The sequence below is a fragment of the Mauremys mutica genome, chromosome 1, assembly GCF_020497125.1.
Source record: "Mauremys mutica isolate MM-2020 ecotype Southern chromosome 1, ASM2049712v1, whole genome shotgun sequence".
Taxonomy (NCBI): Eukaryota; Metazoa; Chordata; order Testudines; family Geoemydidae; genus Mauremys; species Mauremys mutica.
Window position 1 is genome coordinate 301,020,525 of NC_059072.1, and position 15,353 is coordinate 301,035,877.

The 15,353-nt window shown below is 39.6% G+C and overlaps 1 protein-coding gene across 4 annotated transcripts in view; it reads right to left on the reverse strand.

Moving 5' to 3' along the window:
• The window catches only part of ELF1 (E74 like ETS transcription factor 1), a 146,790-nt gene that overhangs the window by 60,284 nt on the left and 71,153 nt on the right, over window positions 1–15,353 (reverse strand). The window contains exon 1 of one of the 4 annotated variants that reach the window (XM_045012545.1): window positions 9,010–9,042. The exons of the other annotated variants lie outside the window; for them this stretch is intronic. The gene's annotated coding sequence lies outside the window, so the exon portion shown is untranslated. Of the gene's footprint in view, window positions 1–9,009; window positions 9,043–15,353 lie in introns of those variants that run through there. 4 annotated transcript variants of the gene reach the window in all.

Below are 15,353 nucleotides of genomic sequence, written 5' to 3' on the forward strand. Positions count from 1 at the left end.
ACTTGATGAATAAAAATAAACTCTGATAAATGTATCTTTTCGTTTTTAAAATTTTTATTAAATCACAAATGGTTACCTGTATTTAGGCCTCACAAAGATTGTGGTAAGGCATAAAGCAGAGTGCTCTAAAAAAAATGTAAAACATGGATACATCAACATTACACACACATTAAAGAATCATATTTATTCTTTTTCTTACTTAGAAGGATCAGGTGCTTGTACCTAGAAAAGGACTCTCTCTCCCTACTATGGGCATCTGTCTTCCAGAGCCTCAACGTCATCAACACTCTCAAGGACAAACAAAGAAATATATGTTTCTAAAGAGACTGAACATAAATATGCTGCATATTTTTAAAAACAAGAAAAAAATAGTTTTAAAAACAAATTGTTTTACTCCCCAAATTTTTCATTAGCTGTAAACACATTTTTTATGGTAGATTTCATATTACACAGGCAAACAGCATAGACCCAGTACCCAAAAGCATATGCTGTAGCAGCAAACTATTAAATACACTTGAACTAATGAAATAAAGTAGCTGGGGCAAAATTACGTTTTGTAATATGACACCATTTAAAATGTTATACCAGTGTTTCCACTACACAACTTCTTTTAGGAAGTTGAGAGTTTAAGTTGAGAGATATCAAACAAACTGATTTGTTTTTGTTCATATTACAGCAGGGGTTCCCAAACTTGGTTCGGAGCTTGTTCAGGGTAAGCCCCTGGTGGGCCACGAGATGCTTTGTTTACCTGAGCATCCGCAGGTCTGGCCGCTCGCACCTCCCAGTGGCCGCGGTTCGCTGTTCCTGGCCAATGGGAGCTGTGGGAAGCGGCCACTGGGAGGTGCGAGCGGCCAGACCTGCAGATGCTCAGGTAAACAAAGCATCTTGCGGCCCACCAGGGGCTTACCCTGAACATGCCGCGAACCAAGCTTGGGAACCCCTGTCTTAGAAGAAACAGTCACATAACCAAAACACTATGAGCCTAATCCGAAATCCACTGAAGTCCATGAAACCTTAGCCTGGTCCTCGCTACAAAGTTAGGTCAACGCAAGGCAGCTTACATCGACTTAACTGTGCTTGTGTCTCACTTAAATTTGACTCCTGCCGATATAAGTGCCTCGCTGCGCCAACTTAATAACACCACCTCCCCGAGTGGCCTAGAGTCATGGTCAATGTAGTTCGGTCGACACAGTGAGAGTGTAGACACTGCGTTACCTACATTGACCATAACTGGCCTCCAGAAGCTGTGCCACAACACCCTACACTGAGCTCTCTGTTCACCACTGTGAACTTTGTTGCCCAAGTCACATATACTAGAAGCCCTCCTCCCCTTTAAAGCCCGACAAATTTTTTAAATTGCTTTTCCTGATCGCCCAGCTTGGTGAGCACACCTAGCAGCTCTCCAGTCCATTGTTGAGTGCAACTGCTCAGCTGACCATGCCAACTACGCTCTCCAGATGCGCTCCTGCCTAGAGTACACAGGAGTTATTGGATCTCCTGGGCCTGTGGGGAGAAGATGCTGCACAGGCTCAGCTCTGAACCAGACGTAGAAACATGGACATCTCTACAAGCAGGTTGCTCGGGCGATGCAGGAGAAGAACTATGACAGGGACCAGCAGCAGTGCCACATGAAAGCAAAGGAGCTGCAGCAAGCACAAGAACGCCAAGGAGGCCAACAATTGATCCACAGTCACAGACCTACCACTTTTACAAAGAGCTGCATGTCATCCTCAGTGGAGACCCTATCTCCACCCCCAATAGCATCATGGATCCTACCAAGGAGATCAAGTCACAGGCCCCTGCCGTAACCAGTGAGGAGGAGTATGGGAAACAGGCAACCATGGGATCCAGCTGTGCAATAAGCCAAGATCTGTTTTTGACTCCACCTCAGTCCAGCCAGTACTGCAAGTTGAGCACAGGAGAGCCCAATGCAGGGGAAGGAACCTCCAGTAAGTATGCAGTTTATTTTGAAATTACAGGGATGGCACCCCAAAGTAGCAGGATACATATGTTGATTTACTCATCTTGATTTGTGCTAGTAGAGGTAGTAGAACAGAGGTTTTCAAACTGGGGGTCAGGACCCCTCAGGGGGTCGCGAGGTTATTACATGGGGGTCAGGAGCTATCAGCCTCCAACCCAAACCCCACTTTGCCTCCAGCTTTATAATGGTGTTAAATATATAAAAAAGTGATTTTAATTTATAAGGGGGGGGTCACACTCAGAGGCTTGCTATGTGAAAGGGGTCACCAGTACAAAAGTTTGAGAACCACTGTAGAACAACCAAGAGAGAGAGATTTGCCATCTGCTTTTTTAGTCTCCTCCAGGGTTAGGCAGTGGAAGCCATGGGAATCATTTTATGTATGTGTACCGGGATGTCCTGTGAATCCTCCACAGAGATCTTGATAAAACTTTCAAGGAGGTAGTCTGCAATCCTCTGCTGAAAGTTTCTGGGGAGGGCTGCCTTATTTCTTCTGTCACAGTAGGACACTTTCCCATGCCATTCAGCTATAACTTCAGCAGGCTCCACTGCAGTACAGAGGCTAGCAGCATACAGACCTGGGGCAGCATTGGGATGCCAGTACAAGTTGTGCTCTCAATGCCTCTGTTACCTTCAGGAGTGAAATATCAGCTAAAATCACCACCGCCTGTAGAAAACTGTGCCGGTATTCAGTTCCGTTGCCTTCTACAACTAGAAACATGAAACTGAGCTACTTCTTCCTCATTTCCTCAACCCTGAGAGGGCTCCACTCACCATAGCTGGTGCGGTGACTGGTGCCATACTCAATCAATCCCAAGCAAAAAGTAAGAATGTAGTACTTATAACTTGTGTGGAGCAAAGGGAGTAAATTCACTCAGCATCTTAAGTTTCGATTTCCATCGTGAATACACTGACAATGGTACCTCTGTGTGTTATATCTGCAGCTGCTGCCGTTGCAGCCTACAGAGTTTTCCCCCTCTACACATGTGGAATGCCTGAGCCAAATACGGAGGAGAAAGAAGAGGACTCAGGATAACATGTTCCAGGAGATTCTGCAAGCCAGTGCTGCATCAGAGAATGAGCACAGGGCCTAGAGGGTCACCATTGTAGACATTGGAGTAAGATAGAGTGGAGAGGAGAAATGTGCAGGAAAAGGAGAGGGACGTACTGCAGGAGATGTTTGCACTTCTCAGGCAGCAAACCCCTTGATGCAGACTCTGGTGGACCTGTAGGTTCAACAATCCCATGCTCACCTCCCCCTAGAACCCATTGAAAACTCAATATCAGGACCTCCCTATAGTCGCCCCCCACCCCCAAACATTTCATGTGGCATGAGGGGTCAGTGCACTGCCCTTACCACTCTACCCCAGGGTACATTAAAGACAAACACAGCTTCACAATACACTGACCTATGAAAGTCACGGTTGATGTATGTGTAACCTGAAATGAATATGACTGTTCTTTCTCCTTCATAAGTTCTGTTCGCTTAATTTATTAAGTTTGATTAAGTTTTCCATGTTTTTTATGAATTGCCTGGTTCATGTCACAGAATAAAATTCTATTTTTTGGAACATAATTCATCTTTATTAGTTCACAACATATGCTGGCTGGTGCTGAGCAGTTCTGAAAGCAAACAATTAATGCAGAGCTGTGCAGGCTCCATGCTTCTGTCAGAGATGGTGAACGGTGAGGAGGGCCACATGGGTTTGTAGGATTTTGAAAAGAAGACATGAACATTATGGGATGCAGATGAAATTATGAGATGGAAAACACTGCATCATGGGAAGTTGACCCCATGTGCCCAGTCACCCCTGTGCGACTCGCATCAGCCCCATCAGGCATTGCAAAATCTTTCCAAGAGACACTGTGATGGATAGTGATGAGTTGCACAGTGGGATACTACTCACAGTGCACTGTGCTCTGCATCAATACAAGCTGATGGATGATTTAGTTGGGAATTGGTCCTGCTTTGAGCAGGGGGTTGGACTAGATGACCTCCTGAGGTCCCTTCCAACCCTGAGATTCTATGATTCTAAGCACTCCTGGTGAGTATGCACACTGCCGATACAAGGAGCCAAGTATACACACGCACGAGCAATGAATTAACTGCGGCAGTTGTATGTAAGTGTAGCTTAGGTCCACATAAGTTTGTAGTGTAGACATGGCTTTTGTGTTTATTTCAATGGTCTTACGCCTCTTTGCTGTTATAAACATTGAGTTCTTCGTGACCTGTCATTACGATTCATGGAAAAATGTTTCACTGTTGCTTCTTTTGCGATACTGTGTGGAAAACAGGAGGTTTCTAAAGCTCAAGGATGTATATGAATCAGTTACAACCTTAACAAAGCATGAAAATTGTATTAACACACACAGCAGTTCCCACTTTATAAGCCCAACCGCATGCAATTAGTCCCAAGAAAAGGAAGAAAAACAGGATACCAATAAACTTATTTCTAACATTCAAAACTACAGGCTAATTTACCAGGGTAGCAAGTAAAAACAGAACTTTATATACAATAAACTAATGAAAAATGAATAACCACTTACTAATTCTTATCTAAAATGGAACTATACATGAATAAACACTCTCTTAGTCTCCCTGGAAATCCTCTTCTACTTCTTCTACTGTATCTCAATAACTCGAACTCCTTGATGAGCCTTTCAGAAGATTTGCTTAGCCAACTTACACCCTAGAAATATATTTTCACTGGTGACTTTGCAGGAAGACCTGAGCAACCTGGGACTCCACACCTTTGCTAGAGTCCTACTAGGCCCTCCAACTTCCTCCCACATGAAATCCCACCCCACTGACTGGCAGCATAACCTCAGGTGTTATGTGCTAAAGATGTGCTCAACCCACTTAGAACAGGGAAAGCTGCATTATGTATTACCTAAAGTTTCCAAGTGGTTTTCAAAGGTAGTCTTAAGTAGAGCAAATTATTTTTATCTAGTCTGGAGGTGATAAAGTTGTGGATAACTGTCGAAAGTCAATAGCCACTTGCCCAGCCTTTACCCCCTCCTTGGAGTGAGGAGGGGGGAAAGACACTATAGGGCATTGTCACCTAGGAATTTGGGAAACAAGAGGCCACAACCATCCTGGCTGAAGTCAGGCAAATGCACAGATGGTAATGACACCACTCTCCAGGCCTTTTCAATGTTTCCTTCTGCCAATAGGCATCACTTCTGTCTTACCAGGATTGAGCCAGACCCAGTTCACTGTATTCAGAACTATATCTCAGTCAGAAAAAGTAGTGAGAATGTAATATCAGAGTGTGATGAAAAGGAAACACAGAGCTGAGAGACAAAGCAACCCAAAATGCCTTATGATCACTTCAAGTGTCTTTAGGCACTGTACACATGGAGCAGGTGCTAATAATATGAAAGACTGCAGAAACTCACATGCAAGAACAAGCAATTGCCCTCAGCTATTCTCAGTGTCTACCAGTGAGGAAAAGGGGAACCAACTTGAGACACTAGGCTCACCCTCACAAGATTTCTGAGTTACTTCAGGATAAATAGTTACAATAGCAGCAGACAGCTGTAACCTGAGTGGCCTTTTCTTTGTCCATAACTAAAGAAGCTTGAACACCACTGACATCAATAGTATCTGTTCCACAACCTGGTTTGAAACCAGGCTGCGTTGCCAGGGTCTATAGGCTCACTTTAGTGCAGAGAGAAGGACAGAAATCGGTCAGGTTATTCTGTTTTATCAAAAAAGTAACATTTTATTTAAAACTCGATAAAAAAAATGGACTGAATCCCTTGGCATAGCATTCAGCTAACAACTACATACTCTAAAGGATTCCAGGCAGCATGGACACAGGTCATAAAAAGTTCCTGCTGGCAGCAGGTAATCAAACCTTCCACGAATATCTTTCCATTAATGGCAGTCTTTGTTAATCTGAATATTTAATATTAGGCAGGATTCCCTTCCAGAGTATTAACAATAAGGAATTAAACCTCGTTTATGTTATAACCTTTTTCTGACTTTAATTCCTTCACTCCCTTTTGCTGCAATCTGTTGAAAAGGCTGAGAGGTGGTGGGTAAAGGGGTTGAGGTAACCTCAATGCAACACATAAGTGTTGATTTACAAGTTAAATGATTATCTGACTTTGCAGATCTGTACTTTACTCTATCTGTACTTTGACAGAGTTTCAGAGTAGCAGCTATGTTAGTCTGTATCTGCAAAAAGAACAGGAGTACTTGTGGCACCATAGAAACCAACACATTTATTTGAGCATAAGCTTTCGTGGGCTACAGCCCACTTCATTAGATGCATAGAATGAAACATATAGTAAGAAGATATATATACACACACATGTTAAGTATCCTCACACCTTCTTGTCAACTGTCTGGAATGGGCCATCTTGATTATCACTACAAAAGTTTTTTCACCTGCATCTGATGAAGTGGGCTGTAGCCCACGAAAGCTTATGCTCAAATAAATTTGTTAGTCTCTAAGGTGCCACAAGTACTCCTGTTCTTTTTGATAGAGTTGTTCAGATGGCAATTATGGGCCAGATGACCTAGTCTGAAATTTGAGAGTTAGAAGTATGAAATAGAAGGGGCACATTTTCAAAAGCTCAGAAGTGACTTAGGGACATACGTGTCCAAGACACTTCTGAAAATGGGACTTGAGCTCCTAAGTCCTTTCTAACCAAGAAATTTGCACCACTTTAATTAAACCAATATAGTTAAACCATACACACACAAATGTGTACGCATTTATGCCAATATAAAAGTGCTTATTCCATATGGGGCAGGGAATAAGTGATACCAGTAAAATTATTTCATTAACAAAAAGAAAAACAAAAAAAATCACACTAATCAACATAATTATAATGGTACCAATTCTGTATATCAGGCCTTAGGCACTTTTGAAAATTTACCCCCACAACTATGCTGTCTCCACTAGTTTTCCTGACCTCCCCATACGATTCTCTGTTTCAGTTGTCACTGATGGGTACTCTCAGTCCCTCTCAGAATATCTCTGAGTTTATCCTGGTCTCTCCTCTCATCCTCATAACCACTGAATCTTCATTATTCTTAGACTATGCTTCACAGGAGCTTGCCTCCATTTTATTATATATAACTGGTACGGAGAAGGAAAATAAGGCACTCCTATTTACCCTTTCTTATAATACAAGAACAGACAGCCATTGAATTTAATTGAAAGTCAACAAATTTAAAACTGACCAAAAAAATAATAACTTGGCCTATAAGGAACTGGTGGAACTCATTGGCACAGATACATTAGAGACCAAGAGCTTAAGAAAGTATTAGTGACATCTACATGGGTAACTGGAGCTTAAGAATAGCCATACTGGGTCAGACCAATGGTCCATCTAGCCCAGTATCTTGTCTTCCGACAGTGGCCAATGCCAGTAAATGAACAGAACAGGGCGATCATCAAGTTATCCATCCCCTGTTGTCCAATCCCAGCATCTGGCAGCCAAAGACTTAGGAACAACAATGGGGATGCATCCTTGACCAACTTAGCTAATAGCTGTGGAGGGACCTATCCTTCATTAACTTATCTAATTGTTTTTGAACCAAGTTATAGTTTTGGCCTTCACAACAGCCCCTGGCAACGAGTTCCACAGATTGACTATGTGTTATGTGAAGAAGTACTTCCTTTTATTTGCTTTAAACCTGCTGCCTATTCATTTCATTGGGTGACCGTAGATATGATTTAAAAAAGAAAACAAGTTTGGAATGGATATAAACCATTATGCTTTACGGCACAAGCCAAACTCTCAGAGAATGAATTTCAAACAAGCTTCTCAGACAGGCAGGATTCCCCCCCGCCCCCTCCAATAATTGCCCACTTGGGGACTCCTGCATTTTCCTCAGAAACAGTTGGTATTGCCTACTGCCAAGGCAGGACAGATGGAATCTGATCTGGAATGGCAATTTTTCCAATTACATGGGATAAAATACCTATTCCAGTTCAGCAGGCCACAAGATTTTGCATTCAAATCTTTCGCCTCAGTAAAAGACAGAGTAGGCAAGTCTTTAGTAATAATTATATAAAGAAAAGAAAATTATTCCCTCCTCTAGAATATCCAGTGTACCTTATTTTATATATTGTAAACTTTTGAGACTAGGACTATCTTTGTGTATCGTACCATAGTGAGTAAAATGTTGAGCATACTGTCAGCATAACACAAAGAAAGTACATTGCAAGAGTTCTTAATATTAAGAGTTAATTGACTTTTTTAAATCTGGTTAAACAAAATCTAGTGACAAGAACTGATTTATTGAATGTGAGTTGTTAAAATCCCAGAACTAGTTTAAGAATTAATGTAAACCAAATGCTTTAATTTTTTGGAATACAAAAAGAGTAAATACATTCTCATTTATTTAATACAATAAAGGCACTTGCAAATAGTTTTGGTATCTAATGGCACATGTTTTAACTAGGAAGATTAAATACTGATATGCTGTTAAGAAATCAGGCCATCATACTGCAAGAAGCAACATGCAGGCAGATGCTTGGAGCCATGTCAAATCACACTGCCTTCAATGGCAAAGGGTATGCCAGTGGCGTTTGAAGAACTGGAGCCTGAGATAAGTAACTCATTGGTAAAAAGTATCGTCTGATAAATAGAGTTAAGGGGAAATCTTGTTTCCTAAAATAACAAGATACATAAAACTGTGATCCTTTCTGAATAGAGTGTTATATTTTAAACTTAAAAGGGAGTAAATCGTAGATCAGAATCAGGAGCTGGGATAGGACAGTGTTAGTTATTCTGGTCAGGTAAAAACCTTCACAAGTTACTGGTAGACAGCCATCACCAAATTCTGGTAAAACTGCCAACTGCTCCATAAAGTTACCAGGCACACAAACTCGTAAAACAAGATTTTACCACCTGTAGGCAGCTATAGAAATCTACCTCCAGTGGTCAAATCAAAAGTTTCTCATTCAGAGCAATCTTTGCTGCTCAGGCCTAGGTAATTCTAGAACAGCCACAGCTTAACAGAAGGGGGAATAGTTATTTAAAACTGGAACTAAGCCTAGGTTCCATACCTCCAAGCTCAATAATCATCCATTCTATGTATGAAGAAAGACAGGCCTGTAAAAAAAAAAATCAACTTATTTGAGTATTTTGCATCTTAATGGCCTTTTCTTCCTGTTATCTCAATTTCTTTTTTCCTTTTATTGTTTTGCTGATGCATTCTAACTGATTACCAAGAGCATGCTGTTGAACAAAATAATTTATTCTTAGGAGTTAAGCATTTTATTCTGCAATGTACATTCACATTAATATTATGTACGCAGATTCACTGTAAATACAGTATCATGCATTCAAGCTTTTGTTTTCACTTACACCAGTTAAAAAAAAATAGGTACAAACTATGTTGAGCAAAAGTTGTATAGTTTCCACATTAACAAAACCCTGTCCTCTTCACCAACCTCATTCCCGACTCCCAACCATGCTACTCACATCTTGATATTTTGTAGGCCTTTGACACACTTTCATCCACCGTAGAATGGACATACTTTCATCCACCGTTCCTCAAGAGACCTCTGCAGGTCTCAGAAATGTAAATGATCTTACCTTTGCTGAGACCCTAGGGATTGATATGACAATAGTGCAGCCTATGGAATATTCCTCTTGTTTGCCTCTCATTTGCTGTCATCTGTGAGCAATATGAATAGTCTCAACCTTACTCTGGAGCAGACTGCTATTACTTAGCTAGACCTGAAATTCCAGTTCTTTTACATTGCTATCTACTTTCCTTCATTAGTTTGCCAGTCCTACCCTGGTATCAGATTACATGGAGCCAATATTTATAGCACCTTGCAAAACAGTCATACATATCACATACCTACAGCTGCCTGTACCTGCTGCCCTCATATTTAACCCTTTTTAGCACTAAAGCAAACTGTTTTATGCTCAAATTTGTCATTTTTTAAAAACTGGCCTCAGGTGATATTTTTTCTCTTGCCTGTCAGCTAAAAGAGTGTGCCCAAATACCTCCAAAAAGTGATATGGACAATTCATAGAATCATAGAATATTAGGGTTGGAAGGGACCCCAGGAGATCATCTAGTCCAACCCCCTGCTCAAGGCAGGACCAATCCCCAGATTTTTACCCCAGTTCCCCAAATGTCCCCCTCAAGGATTGAACTCACAACCCTGGGTTTAGCGGGCCAATGCTCAAACCACTGAGCTATCTCTATTAATTTGAAGTTAATATAACTTCAAATAAATTTCTAATCCTGTAATTTAATCTTATGAACCTCCTATGTAGTGCAATGTATGTCATATACAAAGATGCTGAAATGCCCATAACAGTGAATTTATTCAGACTGCAAGAAACAACAAGGCTTATTGTACTGCAAAATAAGAATTATTTTATACAAACACCTTTACCCTGCTATTTTTAATATTTAGCATCTCAGAAAATATCCTTCACGGAAACTTAAAATACAGCATTTTGAATTTAAGATAATCAGTTCTACAGTTTAACTAATCAACCCCCACTTCTTCCCTCTGACTCCACAGATGCCAAGTTAGAGAAAGAGCTAGCCAAATCTTTTTAAACACATGACTGGCACAGTTATTACAGATGGAATTTCTGGCCCACAACTGTTTCAAGGCTGTTCCTCGGCCTTAAACACATGGGACTGCGTTAGGCTTGTCTCTTGCTTGCCTGCCTGTGATAATTCTTAACCCACCTTTCCTTTCTGGAGAGGACTCCATTAATTCTGTTTCATCCAGAGACTGTCTTACATATTTATTTCCATTAAATATGAAGCGACATGTTAAAAACAAACCAATAAACAAAAAATATAAAACCAGGTAATTTCTCACTCAGATGCCATAATGTGGCCTAGGCGTTATACATACCACATATGTGACACTTCAACCGTGATGCTGGGCTTTTTGGGCAAGGCAAGGCGTGCTGTGCATTCCTATATTAAAGGTCCCATTTTATATGTCTATAATGTGCCTCGGAAATGAAAGAATGAGAAAGATATGTATATAATGTATAAATACTTCTTATGAATCAGATCTGTACAGTGTGCTTTTAGCAGCAGCGAATGGATTAACTTCAGTGAAATGGACAATATACGATAAACATGACCCTGCCATTTACATGTAGCTGTGTTGGTCCTAGGATATTAGACAGACAAGGCAAAGTAATATCTTTTACATCACCCACTTAGTTCCCCTGCCATTTATCATTCAACTGGGCCAACTCAAACAGTACAAATGAAATGCATAGGGGGAAAGTTCTATTCATTTGTTTCTTTAAGCTGAGTTCACTAATTCAACCCTTCAGACAAGAATCACAGACCAACTAAATCACTTTTCTTTTAGAAAGTATTTGCTGTTTTTGCTTTAAGAAATATCACAAATGTAACCATGAAAAGGGACAGCTTCAACACTTATCACAGTGTCCTTATTAAGTGGCTTTGGCTCAACAGGGATTTGATCCTGCCATGAGCTGAGCACTCTGGCCCTGATCCAGCAAAACACCTAAACATGTGTTTCACTTTAAATTAACACTGTTGTTAACAATGAGATACAGCTGATTTTTAACTTGAACATATTAACAGGACTGTCCAGTAATTTGGTGGGAATAATACGTTTCATCTTCTAAACTATTACTCAGCTAAAACTCCTGTCTTTTCACAGATGTATCTGAAGCTTTATTCATTTAACCTTATTTGCTCTAACAAGTCTCACTTAATTTTTTTCATAGAGGTTGTGACTGAAGTACTCAATATTCTTGGTGTACATTGGTCCTCTTATTTTACCACAGGAATTCAAACAGTGGAAGCTCCTCAAAATAAGCAGGAAAGGATTTGCCTTCCCTGTTTTGAAACAGATGTAGTAGGATCTCTATTTGCTGCTCTGTAAACAAGGTTCTTAACATGCTTCTGTGCCTCTGTTTTGCCTAACTATTTTCAGATATCATGAGTCTCCATTAGAATTAAATATTTGGGGTCAGATTCTTTTGAATATTTTTGGAAGGTGACCTATGTAGATGAGTGGACAATGTAGATAGTATTGTGGAATCCAAATAGTTTTAGGGTTTTAAAGATCCAGCACCATACCATTCCTGCTAGGGTTTTTAATTAGGACAGGGGCAAAGGAAGAGAGATGAAAGGCTCAGCCAATCATCTCTTTGGAAAACATACCATATGAAATTCACCAGGATTATACACAAAACATTTATACTGCTTCAAAATAATAATGGGAGAAGCTCATTACCTTTCATGAGAAGAAATACTTGATCTACAAAAGCCTGTAGAAACAAGAATGAAAGGTAACATAGGGAGAGGCACACAGTACTGAACGGTACCAGGAACAATGAAGGTTGATATGAAACATTGGTAGATAAGGGAGTGGGAGATTTTAGTCTGACTTCATGAATGCCATCCTTCTGGGAAAATATTTAGCAAAGACTTCTGAAGACATTCATTAACTTTAATTTAGTGTACAGTAAAGATGTTTAATGATGCATATTTTTAACAAAATACATAAACTCCTTCTTTTATTACCTAAAAGGGAAATACTTGTAATTTCAAAAAAATTAGTATTTCAGAGGACAAAGAAAATGTAAAGAGTAGAAAAAAAGTAAAACAGAAGACAACATGCTGAATCAGTAATCTTTTTGCTCTAAGGTGGTGTCTACTGTCTGTCCGTTCCCCCTCCTCCCCCATGCAGTGCTTAAAGTGATCTGAAAAAAGTGGGGTGCCTATAATAATGAGGGAGCAGATTTGGTAAGAGTGCTTGAAGTTTTCCCTTCAGCTACCCAGCTCAATTTTTTATTTTTTTCCCAGGTCTGTGATCCTTGCAACAACTTTGCCACTCCTCTCCCTGTCTGCCCCCTATACACACCCTTTAATCATTGTTCCCACCCCACCTGCTTTTTTAATAAAAAGAAATTTGAGATGGCTGTGTGTTCATTTTGGGGGGGGGGGTCTGCCGGAGGGGGGAAAATAATCTTGTTCCTTGCTGTCACTCAGGCCCCAAGTGCATCAAGTGCTTTCCTATTTCAGGTTGCTTTCCTAAATCAAGACCTACATTCATAACTTTGTAAGTTTATAAATTGAGTTTTATTACTGGTTCCAAGACCTGGTTATTAGACCACAAAGCTTATCATCTTTCTTGGATTAGCTACAGTTACTATATTATTTGAAAAAGTTATTTTTTATGAAAATGATGTATAGTAGTAAGAAAGTTGGACTTGATAGGTGGCTATATCTGTACATTTCAGTTATAATTTTGTGTAATTGTTCTGAACTTTTATGTACCGTATATAATCGTTCATAAGCCAAATATTTTTCGTAAAAAATTGACGCATCAAAGAGCAGGGGACGGCTTATAAATGGGTCTACACCAAAATGTGATGATTTTAAACTCTATGGAATCACTGAATTGAATATCTAATACATTGTCGTTTTGTTTACTTGGAGCGTCTGCAGGCATGGAGCCCCTCAGCTTCCTGTGGCTGCAGTTCACCGTTCCCAGCCAATGGGAGCTGCAGTAAGACTGCAGCTCCCATTGGCTGTGAACGGCGAACCAAAGAAAACATCCCGACCCGCCAGTGGCTTACCCCGATGGCTGGGAGCCAAAGTTTGCCAATCCCTGAAATATAGGGTCGGCTTATGAAAAGGTCATACAGTTTTTGCTATTTTTACTTAACCATCTTGGGGGGTCGGCTTATAAACAAACGGGCTAATGAACAAGAATATACGGTACCTTCTGCATGGATAACTTGTACTTGTGTTCCGCCTCATCCAGGGAGAGGGTAAGGAGTAAGAAAATAGATCAGACATGCTCAGGTAGATGTGGATTAGGTTAACAATCTGTCCTTCGGCATTGGGGGAAGAAAGCAGATTCGCTCAACAAACAAGTTTGTTCTGAATTGAGGGAATGTTTCTCAAATGTTAATTGGAACCTGAACTTGAAGCTGGAAACTGAATTTAGAAAACAATAAAAAAAGACAGGTGTGGCCCTGGTTAATAAAGATAAGCACCACGCATCCAGAGAGACTTTAAATAAATAAATGGGTCTTGCTACAACTTGCAGGTAGTACAGAGATTGCTTTCTAGCAAGACAGCCAAACTTTACCAAACTGAGGGATGGCAGGAAAAAAAAAATTGTAGATAAGCTATCCTACTAATCCTGTCTATTTTAGGCAATTATAATGTTCCTGTCACCACAGTATCCAGGACCAGATACAGAAGAGTCTCATTAAAATTGTCTGTAAAGAACCTTGCTCTTCATCATTCCTGTGTTCAGACACTAGGGCTGGCAATTAATCGCATGTGATTAATGCAAAGCAAAGTAACTCGATTAAAAATATAGTTGTAATTCATTGCAGTTTTAATTGCACTGTTAAACAATAATAGAATACCAATTTAAATTTATTATAAATATTTTTGGATGTTTTTCTACATTTTCAAATATATTGATTTCAATTACAACACAGAATACAAAGTGAACAGTGCTCACTTTATATTATTTTTATTACAAATATTTGCACTGTAAAAAAGATAAAGAAATAGTATTTTTCAATTCACCTCATTCAAGTCCACTCAGTCCTACTTCTTGTTCAGCCAATTGCTAAGAAAAACAAGTTAGTTTACATTTATGGGTGATATTGCTGTCGGCTTCTTATTTACGTCACCTGAAAGCAAGAACAGGTGTTTGCATGGCACTGTTGTAACTGGCATTGCAAGGTATTTACATGTCACATATCCTAAACATTTGTATGTCCCTTCGTGCTTCAACCTGTAGGCCCTAAAGTTTTACACTGTTATGTTTTTGAGTTATGTTAAAAAAAAATCGACATTTTTAAGTTGCACTTCCATGATAAAGAGATTGCACTACACTACTTGTATGAGGTGAATTGAAAAATATTATTTCTTTATCTTTTTTACAGTGCAAATATTTGTAATAAATGATATAAAGTGAGCACTGTTCACTTTTTATCCTGTGTTACCGTTTAAATCAATATATTTGAAAATGTAGAAAAAATCCACAAATATTTATAATAAATTAAAATTGGTATTCTATTATTGTTTACCAGTGCAATTAAAACTGTGATTAATTGCAGATTTTTTAAATCTTGTGATTAATTGCGATTTTAAAAAAGTCTTTTGACAACCCTATCAGACACTATTTTTCCATCTTCTTCTTCCCTTTTCTTGCTTTTTTCTTTCAAATCAACCTGCTTTTTAATTAAGATAACTGAATTTGAATTTAGGTCTTGTCTAGACTAGGATTTGGAAATTGTTAGCTATTATTTGTTGAACCTGACAAGATTAAACACGTTAAAGGTACACTACTTTGTCTATACTGGGCTATTAATGTGTTTGCTAACCCTGGCCTAGACAAGATCATAGGAC